Consider the following 19,766-nt stretch of genomic DNA (forward strand, 5'->3'; position numbering starts at 1 on the left):
AGAAATGGCATTTTCAGCTCCCGAGAAGCACTTTTGTACATGCACGCAGAGATTCACTCAAACACATGCTGATTTCATAAAAATGATCATTTCACACACAAATTATTAGTTTTCAGACCATTAATCATATTTTTATCAACATTTTGGGCTTTCATATGAACTATTAGATTTTATATCATTTATCACAAAATAATGTAAAAAAGCTTTTTTCCCAGATTTCTGACATAAACACACTGTGTCCTATCATGTTTCATCGAAACAAGGTGAAACAGCCCTTTTCAAGCTTGTCAGATGTGTGCTTCTTTCTATAAGCACCAAAAACTACTATAGGAAGCAGCTAGAGCGCTGAGACTGCGTGAATCGCATTTTCAGCTCCCAAGAAGCACTTTTGTACCTGAACGCAGGGATTCACTCAAAACACATGCTGATTTCATAAAAATGATCATTCCAACAAGGTGAAACAGCCCTTTTCAAGCTTGTCAGATGTGTGCTTACATAAGGTTGCACGAAAAAACTACTATAGGAAGCAGCTAGAGCGCTGAGACTGCGTGAATCGCATTTTCAGCTCCCAAGAAGCACTTTTGTACCTGCACGCAGGGATTCACTCAAAACACATGCTGATTTCATAAAAATGATCATTTCACACACAAATTACTAGTTTTCAGACAAATAATCTTATTTTTATCAACATTTTGGGCTTTCATATGAACTATCATATTTTACATTATTTATCACAAAATAATGTAAAAAAGCTTTTTTCCCAGATTTCTGACATAAACACACTGTGTCCTATCATGTTTCATCGAAACAAGGTGAAACAGCCCTTTTCAAGCTTGTCAGATTTGTGCTTACATAAGGTTGCACGAAAAAACTCTATAGGAAGCAGCTAGAGCGCTGAGACTGCGTGAATCGCATTTTCAGCTCCCAAGAAGCACTTTTGTACCTGAACGCAGGGATTCACTCAAAACACATGCTGATTTCATAAAAATGATCATTCTACACACAAATTATTAGTTTTCAGACCATTAATCATATTTTTATCAACATTTTGGGCTTTCATATGAACTATTAGATTTTATATCATTTATCACAAAATAATGTAAAAAAGCTTTTTTCCCAGATTTCTGACATAAACACACTGTGTCCTATCATGTTTCATCGAAACAAGGTGAAACAGCCCTTTTCAAGCTTGTCAGATGTGTGCTTCTTTCTATAAGCACCAAAAACTACTGTAGGAAGCAGCTAGAGCGCTGAGACTGCCTGAATCGCATTTTCAGCTCCCAAGAAGCACTTTTGTACATGCACGCAGGGATTCACTCAAAACATATGCTGATACCTAAGATGGCATGTAAATGATCATACCAGACACAAATAATCAGAGTTTTGATTTTAAATCATATTTTTATCAACATATTGGCCATTTATCAACATATGAACTACTAGATTTTCTATTATTTACCATATAATAATGTAAAAAAGCTTTTTTCCCAGATTTCTGACATAAACACACTGTGTCCTATCATGTTTCATCGAAACAAGGTGAAACAGCCCTTTTCAAGCTTGTCAGATGTGTGCTTCTTTCTATAAGCACCAAAAACCATAAATCTTACAACATCTTAATATTCAGACCCTTTCGCTAATGTTTTGCTAGAAAACAACAAAAAAAAAAAAAGAAAAGAAAAAAGAAACAATTTATAAATGGGTTCCATTACAACTTTCCTTTCGCCCGCTCTCGTCTGATCTGATCGTGTTTGTTTTGTTACCGTTGCTATGATAAAACATTTCGCTTGCTCAAATAGCAGGATTTCAGCTCTTAAAGCTTGAAGTTGGCTCTTTGAACCTTTATATATTAGAAGTTGGGTTCAGTGACCTACGGCAAATTCGGGGGCATATTTAGAATGGCTGCTGAATTGAGCCGTGTTTTTTGTTTGTTACCCTTGCTATGGTAACACATTTCGCTTGTTCAAATTGCAGGATTTCAGGATTAAAGCTCTTAAAGCCCGAAGTTGGCTCTTTGAACCTTTATATGTTAGAAGTTGGGTTCAGTGACCTACAGCACATTCTGGGATGTTGAGCTGGCTATGTAGACCAAAACAAACTAAAGTCGGATGTTGGCTTGGCCCAAAAGCAAACACTGGCAAGCTAATACAATGTCCAAGACAACATGAGCCAAAGCCAACTCGGCTATACTGGGATGTTGGGCTGGCTATGTAGACCCAAACAAACAGACTAAAGTCAGATGTTGGCCTGGCTTGGCACAAGAGCAAACACTGGCAAGCTATAACAATGTCCAAGACAACATTAGCCATGGCTAATACAAATAAAAGCCCAATACGTTTAAAGCCAACTCAGCTATGCTGGGATGTTGTGCTGGCTATAGAGACCCAACATCTTAATATTTACCCAACATGTACATACAATGTCTTTGAGTATACAGGGAGTCTGCTTAGCTGCCGAGATCAGATGAGATCGGACGTCCTCAGAGTGGAATGGCCGTAAGCGAAAGGAAAGCTGGAATGCAACCTTTTCTTTTGTTTTTTTTTTTGTTGTTTTCTATCGAAACATTAGCGAAAGGGTCTGAATTTTCAGATGTTGTTGTTAGAGAATTTAAATAGTAAAGTAAATGAATGCCTATGTCAAAAGCTTACAGCACCTGGTATTCCCAGGCAGTCGCCTATCCAAGTACTAACCAGGCCCGACTCTGCTTAACTTCCGAGATCAGACGAGATCAGGCGTTCTCAGAGTGGAATGGCTGTAAGCAAAGGGAAAGTTGGAATGGAACCCATTTATAAATTGTTTGTTTTTTTCTTTTCTTTTCTTTTCTTTTCTTTTTTTTTTTTGGTTTTCTATCAAAACATTAGCAAAAGGACCTGAATATTAAGATGTTGTTGTTATAGAATTCAAATAGTAAAGTAAATGGAATGCCTATGTCAAAAGCTTACAGCACCTGGTAATCTCAGGCAGTCACCTATCCAAGTACTAACCACAGCCAACTCTGCTTAGCTTCCAAGATCAGATGAGATCAGGCGTTCTCAGATTGGAATGGCCGTAAGCGAAAGGAAAGTTGGAATGCAACTCATTTATAAATTGTTTCTTTTTTTCTTTTCTTTTGTTTTGTTTTTTTTGTTTTGTTTTCTATCGAAACATTAGCAAAAGGGTCTGAATATTAAGATGTTGTTGTTAGAGAATTCAAATAGTAAAGTAAATGAATGCCTATGTCAAAAGCTTACAGCACCTGGTATTCCCAGGCAGACTCCTATCCAAGTACTAACCAGGGCCGACTCTGCTTAGCTTCCGAGATCAGAGGAGATCGGGCGTCCTCAGAGTGGAATGGCCGCAAGCGAAAGGAAAGTTGGAATTGAACCAATTTATAAATTGTTTGTTTTTTTCTTTTCTTTTCTTTTCTTTTTTTGTTTTCTATCGAAACATTAGCGAAAGGGTCTGAATATTAAGATGTTGTTGTTAGAGAATTCAACTAGTAAAGTAAATGAATGCCTTTGTCAAAATCTTACAGCACCTGGTATTCCCAGGCAGACACCTATCCAAGTACTAAACAGGCCAGACTCTGCTTAGCTGCCGAGATCAGATGAGATCGGGCGTCCTCAGAGTGGAATGGCCGTAAGCGAAAGGAAAGTTGGAATTGAACCCATTTATAAATTGTTTGTTTTTTTCTTTTCTTTTCTTTTCTTTTCTTTTTTGTTTTCTATCGAAACATTAGCGAAAGGGTCTGAATATTAAGATGTTGTTGTTAGAGAATTCAAATAGTAAAGTAAATGAATGCCTATGTCAAAAGCTTACAGCACCGGGAATAAATATACGATGTGATCGAAGCGACATGAACCTTTGCAATAGACCCCAGGGGAGCAACAATCAAAGGCCTTGTAATGACCAAAAAGGCCTCGGGTGTCTGGGCCAGATGTTGATTTGAACCGCCCGAGTTTGCAGCGAATTTGGAGTATAGACATTGACGGGAATAAATATACGATGCGATCTAAGCGATAAAGCAGCACAGAAGATGGGCAAACAGGCCTTGCTCGGGTGGCAGGGTTTCAGGATTAAGGCTCGTGAAGCAAGAAGTTGGACCTCTGGAGCCTTGCACGCTGATAAGTTGGTCTGAAAATAGTGCACATTTACAGCAGATGACCTTACGCAGACGAACACTACGATTGACCTCACTTGCACAACAGAGCAGTATTATCACTCTATTATCACGTCTTGCCCATGGTCCTCAGAGGCCCTTGGGGGCCAAAAACCTGACAATGTGAAATTTTGTCCATCGGAGTAGTGTACGAATGTCTGCCAGGGACCGCGATGGCCACCCGGGCCTACAATATAATAAAATCTCTGTCGTCAGTGCCCTAGTAATAAATATACGACGCGATCGAAGTGATATGAACCTTTGCAAATGGACCGCAGGGGAGCAAAAATCAAAGGCCTTGTAATGACCAAAAAGGCCTCAGGTGTCTGGGCCAGATGTTGAATTGAACCACCCGAGTTTGCAGTGAATTTGGAGTATTGACACTAACGGGAATAAATATACAATGTGATTAAAGCGATAATGCCGCATAGAAGGTGGGCCCGTAGAGTTACTGGAAAACCTTTTCCTAGCTCACATGGCAGGGTGAGGCTTAGGATTAAGGCTCTTAAAACAAGAAGTTGGGCCTTTGAACCCTCATACAATGAGAAGTTGGTCTCAATGACCTTTTGAACATTTGGGGCCATATTTAGACCATTTTTTTTTCAATAAAGATGTGAATGTTTACATTAGCAAAATCCAAGACTACCAATATCTGCAGATAGTTTATCAATGAGCACCATCTACACCAAAGACTATTTCTGAGCATTAAGGGAGTTAAATTTGTAAGCATTAAAATCAATATTAATACTTTCCTGCAAAGCTGGTAGGTATATTTGATAATTGTTTAACTCTTGGACCACCGTCAAGCTTATACTCAAAATATTACAAAGCGTTGAAAAAATCTTCATCTTAAATCAGTGAACAGTATATTAACTCTTCTGCCCATTCAACATTAGAAATATGGAAACATTAATTGTACAATACTTTTATACCACACATCAGTAAATCACAAACTCATTTTTGTCCCCAACATGAATTTTTATTAAACAGATATCACATTATCTAGCCACATTTTTCCTTTTTAACAAAAAAAAAGTAAACAATTTTAATAAATGATTAACACGTGTCGTGCCCCCATTCTTTGCCTTTTTTAAAAGAAATTCGGACAATATATCAGTATTTAACACAGTATTTACGACACGTGTTGCACCCCCCCCCCCTCCCTCCCCTCTCTGCTTCTCTTTGGTGTTCTTCACTCCAAAATCTTTTCAAGCAACTCATGTCCTCCAAAGGCTCCACCTCTGCTTCTCTACCTTGTCCAACTTGATCTTCAGTCCCCTCCATCTCCAAAGGCTCCAAACTCGTCTCTGCTTCTCTACCTTGTCCTTCTTCACCCCCATCCATCTCCAAATTCTCCTTTTTTATCTCAGCTTCTATTTTGAGAAGACAATGACAAGTTCTTCTTATCTACACATACAATTTCTAAGTATGTACACTAGGTATTGTATAATATGTATGTGTATGAGAATTATATTTACCGGACGTGCACATCTGCGCAGATGGAAAGCCAACCTGTTGCCTTTTGATGTTACCTAAAATTGCATAAAAAAAAAGTTCAATATTTATTGAAGTTACTTCATCTTTATCACTGTACTTTGCCATAACTCTGTTTACAATTACCAGATATTGGTGAGGGGACTTTTTTAAACATGCACACAAAACCTTTTTAATCGCTCACATACAATGGCAAAGATCCAAGTTCTAAATACAAGTCCCTTTACTGTAAAAATCTGACCCAATATCCTCCTTCCTATCCATTTCTCTCACTTGCTCCTCCTCCCCTCCCGAGTCGCTCTCTGGATACTCCGGTGTGGGTTTCCCAACACCGGACACGTCTTCCGTTGAGCTCGCCAACCTTTTCTAGAAAAGATAATATGCATTTTGAAAGAACTTGTATGCGTGTGGAAACAGTGAATGCAAGTGAATGAATTTATGTAGGTTTGGAAGACTGAAACTGATGATGTCTTCGCAGGACAGGACTAACCGCTCTTCTTTTTTTTGGCCACATTCGTTATCCTTCGTCTGGGTTTCTTCTCCCTCTCTTCTAAATGGCCACTTTCAGATGAGCTCTCAATTTCTTTCTAGAAAGATAAGACATATTTTGATCTTTTCTACTTAGGACTGTAAGTGTAGATCAACATAGTGTTGTACACTAAAGGTTCTTAAAGCTAGAAGTTGGGTGTTTCAGACATTACATACTGTGAAGGTGGTCTCTAATGACCTCCCACACATTCATGTCAACTTTTATTACTTTTGTGTGACATGGAAAATCTAGGTTGTATCACAGTAGCTCAATGGTATAGAGAAACACTAAATTGTCAAAAGTTTGGAACAATTACCATTACAATGAACATTAACTTTAATGACATCACATTCTTAATCGGCAGGTTTAATGCAGAGTTGTCTGCATAAGGATATTGTTAAGGATGCAAGGATTACAAGATTGTGTCTTTAAATCGCAATATTGTGCAATTAATTAGTACTTTTTTATTCGATTGACAGCACAAATGAATGTTTCTATATTCCAGCATCATTGGTATGAATAGATGAAATTATAATAATTTGACTTTTTATATAGTAGGTGCTTAAAAGTGGTCGATGCACATGTTTCATTGAGCAGGAAGTCGTGCATAAATGTCCTGCATAAGAACCTGCTTTGGTGCAGTTCTGCTTTAATCCTGTGAACATTAAAATGTTAACTTTTCTGCCTGAGAATGATCCTTTTCCCATCCCCCACTACACATGCCTTCATGCTCTGCTGACCACGCCCCTAACCAGTGTTGTCATCACCAAGTCTGCTGTGATTGGTTGCTGTGTCTGACACAGGTTCCCGGGAAAATTTTCTCCTCGTGTCTTTAGCATAATAACAATAGGAGGATTCCGTGTGCATCTTGAGGTAAGAGTTAAGGCTTATTTCACATTTATTTCTGCTTCTACATGTGAATAGAGTTTTGAAAGGGTGTTTTAAGCTGTAAAATAGTATATTAAGCTGGGTGATATTGCTAAAGGCATTTCAATTTCTCTTTCCCACCTTATGAACATTCAGTAAAACAACAAGAAACTCCTCTATCAGCTGGTCTTTCAAACCAACACCAGTGATTTATTTCACAATTTATAATTCACAAACACCAATTGTACCGAGGCAGAAAGTCTGAGCCATTTTGCCATGTATTGTGAGCATAAGAAATCCAATATCTGCTTACATGTCCTTGAAATTAAAAAAAATCTCTGGAAAAAATGAGTGGAAAGACTCCAATGTTTGCTACCCTGAAGGCCAAGGGTGAGTCAAAGGTGAGAGGAAATTAAATGTTTTTGATATTAAGGATGAATCAATAAATTTAAATTGTAAATGTTGCCATTTGCATACTGTATTTTCATATTTACATAAAGCTGCTGTGAGACAATGAACATTGTTAAAAAATGTCTCAATACAATATATATAACAAACGTATAAATAAAATTTAACATTTTTGGAAAATTGAAATAAAAACGAATTGCATATTGGGCACATGAATTTCAGTCACACTTCTGATTTATCTTTAGGATTTGGGTTCTTCGCAGGACAAGGAATCCACGGAACAGGTGAGTGGCAAATGACTGTCTCTATTTAACGACGTGCACGTGAATGACAGTTATACGTCATCTGATAATCAAAACCAATTTACGTCCATGTGTCTCTCTTGTTGTCTCTTTAAAAATCGTACGAATTTTCTTTAGCACATCAGTAGTTCACAGAAAGGCAAGTCTGAGGACAAGGAATCGGGGGAACCCGTTGTAGGGACCTGTGGCGAATCAAAGGTAAGTGATAGTCAACTATTTTAAATTTTGTGCATAATAGTCATGCAGAAGAATTACAGACAATTACGTTAGAAGTTTGGTGTTGAAATTCGTACATATTAAAAAGTTGGTCTCAATGACCTACTGCACATTTGGGGCCGTATTTACACCCCTTGCTTTTGTGTGAGAAAGGCAAGTTATCGTATGGTGAAACTGGGCCTATCGAACGTAGCTTGATGGTAACGACGGACGATGTGTGACGGCTTCGCTACTCTCTCCGAGCGTCCTCCTTCTTCCGTGCCCCTCGCGTGCTTTTATTTACACACGGCTGCTTTCGTGCTCGTCCTCCAGATGTTCCTGAGAAATATCAAAATATTCTCGAAATGTTCCTTCCTATTTCTCTGCACACTCTCCTATTAGCACCTTTCCATCTCTATCTTTAATCACTGTTGCCCATTCTCCCCTTCTCTATGTTGCTAATCTGTACAAGTCCTTCTTGCCTTCCCTCGCGTCTAACTCTAACGTCCCTCTCCGTCTATGCTGCGATTCCTTGAAATCCTTTATGCTTTCTTCGGTCCTTTGTACGTCCAACTTCTTTTTAGATCGCCTCTTCCTCTGAATGCTGTACTATACTTCCTCGTTCCAGTACCATGTTACCTTATCTTCTTTTCTCCTTCTGGGTGGCACACATAGCATCCTCCTACATGTCTCCCTGATTACTTCTGCTGTAGTTTCCCAGTCATCTGGAAGCTCTCAAAAGCCTGTCTCAGCTTCTGTCTGAATTCCTCATGACATTTTTCCTTTGGACTACCAGCACTTGCTTTTCTTTTCTATCTTTCCTCTCCTCTTCTTCCTGCCCACCAGAGACATCTTACCCGTCACCGTCCGATGCTGTCTGGATACACTCTCTCCTACCACCACTTTGCAGTCACTAATCCCTCTCGGATTGCCTCGTCTGCATAGAAACACTGTGTACTCCTACCTCGACTATTATGTGTACCTCTCTCATCTGGAAATAATTGTTAATTACAGACGTTTCCGTATGGTTAGCAAAGTCCACCACCGGGTTCTGTCCAGGTAGGGTTATGGTAAAGCCTTGCCCTAGTTCGACTGACAGGGTTTTTAGAATTAAAGCTCTTACAGCTCGAAGTTGGGTTCAGTGACCTACGGCACATTTGTGGCCATGTTTGGAACGGCCGCTGAATTGAGCCATGTTTGTTTTGTTACCGTAGTTATGGTAAAACATTTCGCTTGGTCAAATAGCAGGGTTTTAGGATGAAGTGTATTAAAGCTAGAAGTTGGGTCTTTGAATTATTATATATTGAGAAGTTGGGTGCAGTGACCTACGGCACATTTGTGGCCATTTTTAGAACGGCCGCTGAATTGATCCATGTTTCTGTTGTTACCGTAGTTATGGTGATACATTTAGCTTGCTCAAATAGCAGGATTTCAGGCTTAAAGCTCGAAGTTGGGTCTTTAAATTCTTATATATTGACATGTTGGGTGCAGTGACCTACGGCACATTTGTGGCCATATTTAGACCCTACTTGGTTTTATTATTATTCTTAAAGCTTTGGACTTATAGATGTTGGAGAAAGTAGTGTTACAGTAAAACTAATTTCTTCATATTTACTCCTGGAATTAAAAGATCATATTGTTTGTGAGATTGTTATTGTTAGTTGTCATAAACAAAATGTTTTTTCTACATTTATTAATTGTAGGTTAACATTGAAGAAGCATCTCAAAAACCATGAAAACAAAACCAGAGTTTCTTGGTGTTTACAAAGGTAAGTGGTATTAAACTAAACTTTAAACTTACCTAATACAGTTTTACCTACATGAATCAATTATAGATTATCAAATAACTACTGGGGATCTTGCTAGATATCTTGCATCTGAGCATGTCGGTGTTGAAAAAATTGACTGTGTGACAATTGAATACTATTGTTTAAATTTTTATGTTGCAGTTCGAAGTCGTCTTGCGTATGTCGAGGTACTCCTAGAAGGTCTTCTTGAGGATGAAGAAAACATCCTTGATGATGAAGAAAAATCCTTGAGGATGAAGAAAAATGTTGTTAATATTCTGGAATGTTTATAATTTTGCATATAATGACATACAATGTAGGTTAGCGGACGTTCAAGTATTACATCCTAGAGGATGAAGAAGAAATTGTTAATAAGTTGTGATTGTCTGAAATTTTTTTTTTTTTTTTTTTAAGAGTAAATGGTTCATATTTCAAAAAGATACATTTAGAGCAACATGTACATACAAGTCGATTAATTCTAACCTTTCACTCTGCACATTCCTCTTCAATGCCATAGCCTTAGAACAATTTCTGTAATTCTTTAATATTTATTTACTGTATATGCTTTCATATATACCACTTGCTGTAAATATGCTATACATTTATCTGCACTTTTGCATGACTGCTACATTTTGCACTTCTGGTAGATGCCAAACTGTATTTCGTTGCTGTGTACCTGTACAATGCGATGACAATAAAGGCCCAATACGGTCAAAGCAAACTCAGCTATGCTGGGATGTTGTGCTGGCTATAGAGACCCAACATCTTAATATAAACCCAACATGTACATACAAGACCCTTAATTGTAAGTCACCAAGCATAGATGGACACAACCTAAAGAAACTCCCTGGAGTTCAATGTTGACTTCAAAGGTGACTCATGAGTGAACACCTGCAAAGTAACAAGGGCCAAGGCAATATGCAGTAGAATTGATTCATATACATATATATATATATAAAGCCAATACGATCAATGGTGCCCTGGTTCTACTGGGATATTCGGGGGCTATTGAGACACAACCAAACAGACTAAAGTCGGATGTTGGCTTGGCTCAAGAGCAAACACTGGCAAGCTATAACAATGTCCAAGACAACATGAGCCACAATTAATACAAATATACAGTAGGCCCAAGACGGTCAAACCCAACTCGGCTATGCTGGGATGTTGGGCTGGCTATGTAGACCCAAATAAGCAGACTAAAGTCGGATGTCGGCTTGGCAAACACTGGCAAGCTATAACAATGTCCAAGACAACATGAGCCACAATTAATACAAACATACAGTAGGCCCAAGACGGTCAAACCCAACTCGGCTATGCTGGGATGTTGGGCTGGCTATGTAGACCCAAATAAGCAGACTAAAGTCGGAAGTTGGCTTGGCAAACACTGGCAAGCTATAACAATGTCCAAGACAACATGAGCCACAATTAATACAAACATACGTATGCCTAAGACGGTCAAACACAACTCGGCTATGCTGGGATGTTGTGCTGGCTATAGAGACCCAACATCTTAATATAAACCCAACATGTACATACAAGACCCTTAATTTAAAATCACCATGCAGAGATGCTAAGACAACATGAACCATAATAAATACAAATGTACACTAGGCCCAATATAGCCAAAGGCAACTCAGCTATTCTGGGATATTGGGCTGGTTTTTAAGACCTAAGATTGTAAAAAAGCAACTTGGCTGCAGTCTGGTGTTTGGATGGACATTAGTGTTAGATTTGGGTAAGACCACACATGGCCTTTGATTTTTGGGCATTTACAATCAATGGAGTAATAAATTGGCAGGATCAGCTGATTTGGTGGAGTAAAATGAATGTTAGGAATTCATATTGAGTTAATGGTCCTATAAAAGGTCATATATACGGAAGCTTGGAATTCAAAAAAGACAAAATGTTAGGGACTTATATCAGGAAGTTGGAATTTTGAACGTCGGAATGTTGGGTCTTAAACTTTCAAAAAAGTCAAAATGTTAGGGACTTATATCAAGAAGTTCGTTCATTCATTTTCTACCGCTTATCCAAACTACCTCGGGTCACAGGGAGCCTGTGCCTATCTCAGGCGTCATCGGGCATCAAGGCAGGATACACCCTGGACGGAGTGCCAACCCATCGCAGGGCACACACACACTCTCATTCACTCACGCAATCACACACTAGGGACAATTTTCCAGAGATGCCAATCAACCTACCATGCATGTCTTTGGACCGGGGGAGGAAACCGGAGTACCCAGAGGAAACCCCCAAGGCACGGGGAGAACATGCAAACTCTACACACACAAGGTGGAGGCGGGAATCTAACCCCGACCCTGGAGGTGTGAGGCGAACGTGCTAACCACTAAGCCACCGTGCCCCCATATCAAGAAGTTGGATTTTTGAATTTAATGTTGGGTCTGAAACTTAGTCTAGTGCCCCCTTTTTTGTTGGAGGGAAATTACAAGTAGCCCAGCTTCTGATAAGGAAGGTCGTAGAAAGACGATTTTTTTTTCTAAAATCTCAGAATCTTGCCAGGAGTCCCGATCCCGATAAAGTGCTTAATTAAAAACTGACCCAGATTCGTGATATAGTTCCCTATCAGTCCCTAATTAGGGTTTTTCGTGCAACCTTCTGTAAGTAGACATCTGACAAGCTGGAAAAGGGCTGTTTCACCTTGTTTCAATGAAACATGATAGGACACAGTGGGTTTATGTCAGAAATCTCGGAAAAACGCTTTTTTACATTATTTTATGGTAAATAATAGAAAATCTAATAGTTCATATTAAAGGCCAATATGTTGATAAAAATAAAATGTAAACTCGAAAATCTGATGATTTGTGTGTGGTATGATCATTTTCATGCCATCTTAGGTATCAGCATGTGTTTTGAGTGAATCCCTGCGTGCATGTACAAAAGTGCTTCTCGGGAGCTGAAAACGCGATTCCCCCAGTCTCAGCGCTCTAGCTGCTTCCTATAGTGCAGGTTAGGCATAGGGCCTGGTTAGTACTTGGATAGGCGACTGCCTGGGAATACCAGGTGCTGTAAGCTTTTGACATCGGCATTCATTTAATTTACTATTTGAATTCTCTAACAAAAAAATTGTTAATATTCAGACCCTTTCGCTAATGTTTCGTTAAAAAACAACAAAAAATAGAAAAGAAAAGAAAAGAAAAGAAAAGAAAAGAAAAGAAAAGAAAAAAACAAACAATTTATAAATGGGTTCCACTCCAGCTTTCCTTTTGCTTACGGCCATTCCACTCTGAGAACCCCTGATCTCGACTGAACTCGGAAGCTAAGCAGAGTCGGACCTGGTTAGTACTTGGATAGGCGACTTCCTGGGATTACCGGGTGCTGTAAGCTTTTGACATAGGCATTAATTTACTTTACTATTTGAATTCTCTAACAACAACATCTTAATATTCAGACCCTTTCGCTAATGTTTCGATAGAAAACAACAAAAAAAGAAAAAACAAACAATTTATAAATGGGTTCAATTCCAGAGTCGGGCCTGGTTAGTACTGTACTTGGATAGGGGACTGCCTGGGAATACGAGGTGCTGTAAGCTTTTGACATAGGCATTCATTTACTTTACTATTTGAATTCTCTAACAACGACATCTTAATATTCACACCATTTCGCTAATGTTTCGATAGAAAACAAACAAAAAAAAGAATAAATAAATAAATAAATAAATAAATAAATAAACAATTTATAAATGGGTTCCATTCCAACTTTCCTGTCGCTTATGCCCATTCCACTCTGAGAACGCCTGATCTCGGAAGCTAAGCAGAGTCGGACCTGGTTATTACTTGGATAGGTGACTGCCTGGGAATACCAGGTGCTGTAAGCTTTTGACATAGGCATTCATTTACTTTACTATTTGAATTCTCTAACAACAACATCTTAATATTCACACCCTTTCGCTAATGTTTCGATAGAAAACAACAAAAAAAGAAAGAAAAAAAAAGAAAAAAGAAAAAAACAAACAATTTATGAATGGGTTCCACTCCAAGTTTCCTTTTGCTAACGGCCATTCCACTCTGAGAACCCCTGATCTCGATTCAACTTGGAAGCTAAGCAGCGTAGGGCCTTGTTAGTACTTGGATAGGCGACTGCCTGGGAATACCGGGTGCTGTAAACTTTTGACATAGGCATTCATTTACTTTACTATTTGAATTCTCTAACAACAACATCTTAATATTCACACCCTTTCGCTAATGTTGGGCCTATGTTCTAGGGCACAGACAACAGAGATATAATTATTTTCTAATAAGTTTTTAGATTTTCGATTTTAAATCATATTTTTATCAACATATTGGCCTTTAATATGAACTATTAGATTTTCTATTATTTACGATAAAATAATGTAAAAAAGCTTTTTTCCCAGATTTCTGACATAAACACACTGTGTCCTATCATGTTTCATCGAAACAAGGTGAAACAGCCCTTTTCAAGCTTGTCAGATGTGTGCTTCTTTCCATAAATACCAAAATCCACTATAGGAAGCAGCCAGAGTCCTGAGACTGCGGGAATCGCGTTTTCAGCTCCCGAGAAGCACTTTTGTACATGCACGCAGGGAGTCACTCAAAACACATGCTGATACCTAAGATGGCATGTAAATGATCATACCACACACAAATCATCAGAGTTTCGATTTTAAATCATATTTTTATCAACATATTGGCCATTTATCAACATATGAACTACTAGATTTTCTATTATTTACCATAAAATAATGTAAAAAACCTTTTTTCCCAGATTTCTGACATAAACACACTGTGTCCTATCATGTTTCATCGAAACAAGGTGAAACAGCCCTTTTCAAGCTTGTCAGATGTGTGCTTACATAAGGTTGCACCAAGAGCGCTGAGACTGCGGGAATCGCGTTTTCAGCTCCCGAGAAGCACTTTTGTACATCCTCGCAGGGAGTCACTCAAAACTCATGCTGATACCTAAGATGGCATGAAAATGATCATTCCACACACAAATTATTAGTTTTCCGAACATTAATCATATTTTTATCAACATTTTGGGCTTTCATATGAACTATCATATTTTACATTATTTACCATAAAATAATGTAAAAAAGCCTTTTTCCCAGATTTCTGACATAAACACCCTGTGTCCTATCATATTTCATTGAAACAAGGTGAAACAGCCCTTTTCAAGCTTGTCAGATGTGTGCTTCTTTCCATAAATACCAAAAACCACTAAAGGAAGCACCTAGAGCATGGAGACTGCGGGAATCGCGTTTTCAGCTCCCGAGAAGCACTTTTGTACATCCTCGCAGGGAGTCACTCAAAACTCATGCTGATACCTAAGATGGCATGAAAATGATCATTCCACACACAAATTATTAGTTTTCCGAACATTAATCATATTTTCATCAACATTTTGGGCTTTCATATGAACTATCATATTTTACATTATTTACCATAAAATTATGTAAAAAAGCTTTTTTTCCCAGATTTCTGACATAAACACACTGTGTCCTATCATGTTTCATGGAAACAAGGTGAAACAGCCCTTTTCAAGCTTGTCAGATGTGTGCTTCTTTCCATAAATACCAAAAACCACTAAAGGAAGCACCTAGAGCGCTGATACTGCGGGAATCGCGTTTTCAGCTCCCGAGAAGCACTTTTGTACATGCACGCAGGGATTCACTCAAAACACATGCTGATACCAAAGATTTCATGAAAATGATCATTCCACACATAAATTAATTAGTTTTCCGAACATCAATCATATTTTTATCAACATATTGGCCTTTAATATGAACTATTAGATTTTCTATTATTTACATTATTTCATTACACTATTATTTTCTATTTATTTAACACCCTGTGTCCTATCATGTTTCATTGAAACAAGGTGAAACAGCCCTTTTCAAGCTTGTCAAATGTGTGCTTACATAAGGTTGCACCAAAAACCACTTTAGGAAGCAGCTAGAGCGCTGAGACTGCGTGAATCGCATTTTCAGCTCCCAAGAAGCACTTTTGTACCTGAACGCAGGGATTCACTCAAAACACATGCTGATTTCATAAAAATGATCATTTCACACACAAATTACTAGTTTTCAGACAAATAATCTTATTTTTATCAACATTTTGGGCTTTCATATGAACTATCATATTTTACATTATTTATCACAAAATAATGTAAAAAAGCTTTTTTCCCAGATTTCTGACATAAACACACTGTGTCCTATCATGTTTCATCGAAACAAGGTGAAACAGCCCTTTTCAAGCTTGTCAGATTTGTGCTTCTTTCTATAAGCACCAAAAACCACTATAGGAAGCAGCTAGAGCGCTTAGACTGCGGGAATCGCATTTTCAGCTCCCGAGAAGCACTTTTGTACATGCACGCAGGGATTCACTCAAAACACATGCTGATACCAAAGATTTCATGAAAATGATCATTCCACACATAAATTAATTAGTTTTCCGAACATCAATCATATTTTTATCAACATATTGGCCTTTAATATGAACTATTAGATTTTCTATTATTTACATTATTTCATTACACTATTATTTTCTATTTATTTAACACCCTGTGTCCTATCATGTTTCATTGAAACAAGGTGAAACAGCCCTTTTCAAGCTTGTCAAATGTGTGCTTACATAAGGTTGCACCAAAAACCACTTTAGGAAGCAGCTAGAGCGCTGAGACTGCGGGAATCGCGTTTTCAGCTCCCGAGAAGCACTTTTGTACATGCACGCAGGGAGTCACTCAAAACACATGCTGATACCAAAGATTTAAAAAATTATCATTCTACACACAAATTACTAGTTTTCAGACAAATAATCTTATTTTTATCAACATTTTGGGCTTTCATATGAACTATCATATTTTACATTATTTATCACAAAATAATGTAAAAAAGCTTTTTTCCCAGATTTCTGACATAAACACACTGTGTCCTATCATGTTTCATCGAAACAAGGTGAAACAGCCCTTTTCAAGCTTGTCAGATGTGTGCTTCTTTCTATAAATACCAAAAACCACTAAAGGAAGCAGCTAGAGCGCTGAGACTGCCTGAATCGCATTTTCAGCTCCCAAGAAGCACTTTTGTACATGCACGCAGGGATTCACTCAAAACATATGCTGATACCTAAGATGGCATGTAAATGATCATACCACACACAAATCATCAGAGTTTCGATTTTAAATCATATTTTTATCAACATATTGGCCATTTATCAACATATGAACTACTAGATTTTCTATTATTTACCATAAAATAATGTAAAAAAGCTTTTTTCCCAGATTTCTGACATAAACACACTGTGTCCTATCATGTTTCATCGAAACAAGGTGAAACAGCCCTTTTCAAGCTTGTCAGATGTGTGCTTACATAAGGTTGCACCAAAAACTACTATAGGAAGCAGCTAGAGCGCTGAGACTGCGTGAATCGCATTTTCAGCTCCCAAGAAGCACTTTTGTACCTGAACGCAGGGATTCACTCAAAACACATGCTGATTTCATAAAAATGATCATTCTACACACAAATTACTAGTTTTCAGACAAATAATCTTATTTTTATCAACATTTTGGGCTTTCATATGAACTATCATATTTTACATTATTTATCACAAAATAATGTAAAAAAGCTTTTTTCCCAGATTTCTGACATAAACACACTGTGTCCTATCATGTTTCATCGAAACAAGGTGAAACAGCCCTTTTCAAGCTTGTCAGATGTGTGCTTAGATAAGGTTGCTCGAAAAAACACTAGTGGAAGCAGCTAGAGCGCTGAGACTGCGGGAATCGCCTTTTCAGCTCCCGAGAAGCACTTTTGTACATGCACGCAGGGATTCACTCAAAACACATGCTGATACCAAAGATTTGAAAAAATGATCATTCCATTTCATTGAAACAAGGTGAAACAGCCCTTTTCAAGCTTGTCAGATGTGTGCTTCTTTCCATAAATACCAAAAACCACTATAGGAAGCACCTAGAGCGCTGAGACCCCGGGAATCGCGTTTTCAGCTCCCGAGAAGCACTTTTGTACATGCACGCAGGGAGTCACTCAAAACACATGCTGATACCTAAGATGGCATGAAAATGATCATACCAAACACAAATCATCAGATTTTCGGCCTTTAATATGAACTATTAGATTTTCTATTATTTACCATAAAATAATGTAAAAAAGCTTTTTTCCCAGATTTCTGACATAAAAACACTGTGTCCTATCATGTTTCATCGAAACAAGGTGAAACAGCCTTTTTCAAGCTTGTCAAATGTGTGCTTACATAAGGTTGCACCAAAATCCACTATAGGAAGCAACTAGAGCCCTGAGACTGCGGGAATCGCGTTTTCAGCTCCCGAGAAGCACTTTTGTACATGCACGCAGGGAGTCACTCAAAACACATGCTGATACCAAAGATTTCATGAAAATGATCATTCCACACACAAATTATTAGTTTTCCGAACATTAATCATATTTTTAATCAACATTGTGGGCGTTAATATGAACTATCATATTTTATATTATTTACCATAAAATAATGTAAAAAAGCCTTTTTCCCAGATTTCTGACATAAACACCCTGTGTCCTATCATATTTCATTGAAACAAGGTGACAAGCCCTTTTCAAGCTTGTCAGATGTGTGATTATTTCTATAAGCACGAAAATCTTAATATTCAGACCCTTTCACTAATGTTTTGATAGAAAACAACAAAAAAAAAGAAAAGAAAAGAAAAGAAAAAGAAACAATTTATAAATGGTTTCCATTCCAACTTCCTTTTTCTTACGGCCATTCCACTCTGAGAACCCCCGATCTCGTCTGAACTCGGAAGCTAAGCCGAGTCGGGTCTGGATAGTACTTGGATAGGCGACTGCCTGGGAATACCAGGGGCTGTAAGCTTTTGACATAGGCATTCATTTAATTTACTATTTGAATTCTCTAACAAAAACATGTTAATATTCAGACCCTTTCGCTAATGTTTCGATAGAAAACAACAAAAAAAAAGAAAAGAAAAGAAAAGAAAAGAAAAGAAAAAACAAACAATTTATAAATGGGTTCCACTCCAACTTTCCTTTTGCTTATGGCCATTCCGCTATGAGAACCCTTGATCTCGACTGAACTCGGAAGCTAAGCAGAGTCGGATCTGGTTAGTACTTGGATAGGTGACTCCCTGGGATTTCCGGGTGCTGTAAGCTTTTGACATAGGCATTCATTTACTTTACAATTTGAATTCTCTAACAACAACATCTTAATATTCAGACCCTTTCGCTAATGTTTCGATAGAAAGCAAAAAAAAAAGAAAAGAAAATAACAAACAATTTATAAATGGGTTCCATTCCAGCTTTCCTTTCACTTACGGCCATTCCACTCTGAGAACATGCAATCTTGTCTGATCTTGGAAGCTAAGCCGAGTCGGGCCTGGTTAGTACTTGGATAGGCGACTGCCTGGGAATACCAGGTGTTGTAAGCTTTTGACAGAGGCATTCATTTACTTTAATATTTGAATTCTCTAACAACAACATCTTAATATTCAGGCCCTTTCGCTAATTTTTCGATAGAAAACAAAAAAAAAGAAAAGAAAATAAACAAACAATGTATAAATGGTTTCCATTCCAGCTTTCCTTTCACTTACGGCCATTCCACTCTGAGAACATGCAATCTTGTCTGATCTCGGAAGCTAAGTCGAGTTGGGCCTGGTTAGTACTTGGATAGGCGACTGCCTGGGAATACCAGGTGCTGTAAGCTTTTGACATAGGCATTCATTTACTTTACTATTTGAATTCTCTAACAACAACATCTTAATACTCAGACCCTTTCGCTAATGTTTCGATAGAAAACAACAAAAAAAGAAAGAAAAAAAGAAAGAAAGAAAAAAAAAGAAAGAAAACAAACAATTTATAAATGGGTTCCATTCCAACTTTCTTTTTGCTTTCGGCCATTCCACTCTGAGAACCCCTGATCTAGTCTGAACTTGGAAGCTAAACAGAGTCTGGCCTGGTTAGTACTTGGATAGGCGACTGCCTGGGAATACCAGGTGCTGTAAGCTTTTGACATGCTTAATGTTTCGATAGAAAAAAAAAAAAAAAA

The 19,766-nt window shown here is 38.0% G+C and overlaps 1 non-coding gene and 11 pseudogenes across 1 annotated transcript; 8 read left to right on the forward strand and 4 right to left on the reverse strand.

Annotated features, from left to right (window-relative positions):
• Positions 1-2,641: 2,641 nt before the first annotated feature.
• Positions 2,642-2,760, reverse strand: LOC132841422 (5S ribosomal RNA). Its single transcript, XR_009647906.1, has one exon. It is a non-coding gene; the product is annotated as a 5S ribosomal RNA (ribosomal RNA).
• Positions 2,761-2,935: 175 nt separating this feature from the next.
• LOC132841427 (5S ribosomal RNA) lies at positions 2,936-3,054 on the reverse strand (annotated as a pseudogene).
• Positions 3,055-3,223: 169 nt separating this feature from the next.
• On the reverse strand, positions 3,224-3,342 carry LOC132841413 (5S ribosomal RNA; annotated as a pseudogene).
• Positions 3,343-3,505: 163 nt separating this feature from the next.
• Positions 3,506-3,624, reverse strand: LOC132841416 (5S ribosomal RNA; annotated as a pseudogene).
• A 9,322-nt stretch (positions 3,625-12,946) lies between these two features.
• Positions 12,947-13,065, forward strand: LOC132841415 (5S ribosomal RNA; annotated as a pseudogene).
• Positions 13,066-13,446: 381 nt separating this feature from the next.
• On the forward strand, positions 13,447-13,555 carry LOC132841431 (5S ribosomal RNA; annotated as a pseudogene).
• Positions 13,556-13,727: 172 nt separating this feature from the next.
• LOC132841432 (5S ribosomal RNA) lies at positions 13,728-13,846 on the forward strand (annotated as a pseudogene).
• A 4,613-nt stretch (positions 13,847-18,459) lies between these two features.
• On the forward strand, positions 18,460-18,578 carry LOC132841414 (5S ribosomal RNA; annotated as a pseudogene).
• Positions 18,579-18,755: 177 nt separating this feature from the next.
• On the forward strand, positions 18,756-18,874 carry LOC132841426 (5S ribosomal RNA; annotated as a pseudogene).
• A 156-nt stretch (positions 18,875-19,030) lies between these two features.
• LOC132841420 (5S ribosomal RNA) lies at positions 19,031-19,149 on the forward strand (annotated as a pseudogene).
• A 156-nt stretch (positions 19,150-19,305) lies between these two features.
• Positions 19,306-19,424, forward strand: LOC132841423 (5S ribosomal RNA; annotated as a pseudogene).
• Positions 19,425-19,606: 182 nt separating this feature from the next.
• Positions 19,607-19,725, forward strand: LOC132841421 (5S ribosomal RNA; annotated as a pseudogene).
• Positions 19,726-19,766: the final 41 nt, after the last annotated feature.

Source organism: Tachysurus vachellii, chromosome 26 (genome assembly GCF_030014155.1).
Source record: "Tachysurus vachellii isolate PV-2020 chromosome 26, HZAU_Pvac_v1, whole genome shotgun sequence".
NCBI classification, from domain to species: Eukaryota; Metazoa; Chordata; class Actinopteri; order Siluriformes; family Bagridae; genus Tachysurus; species Tachysurus vachellii.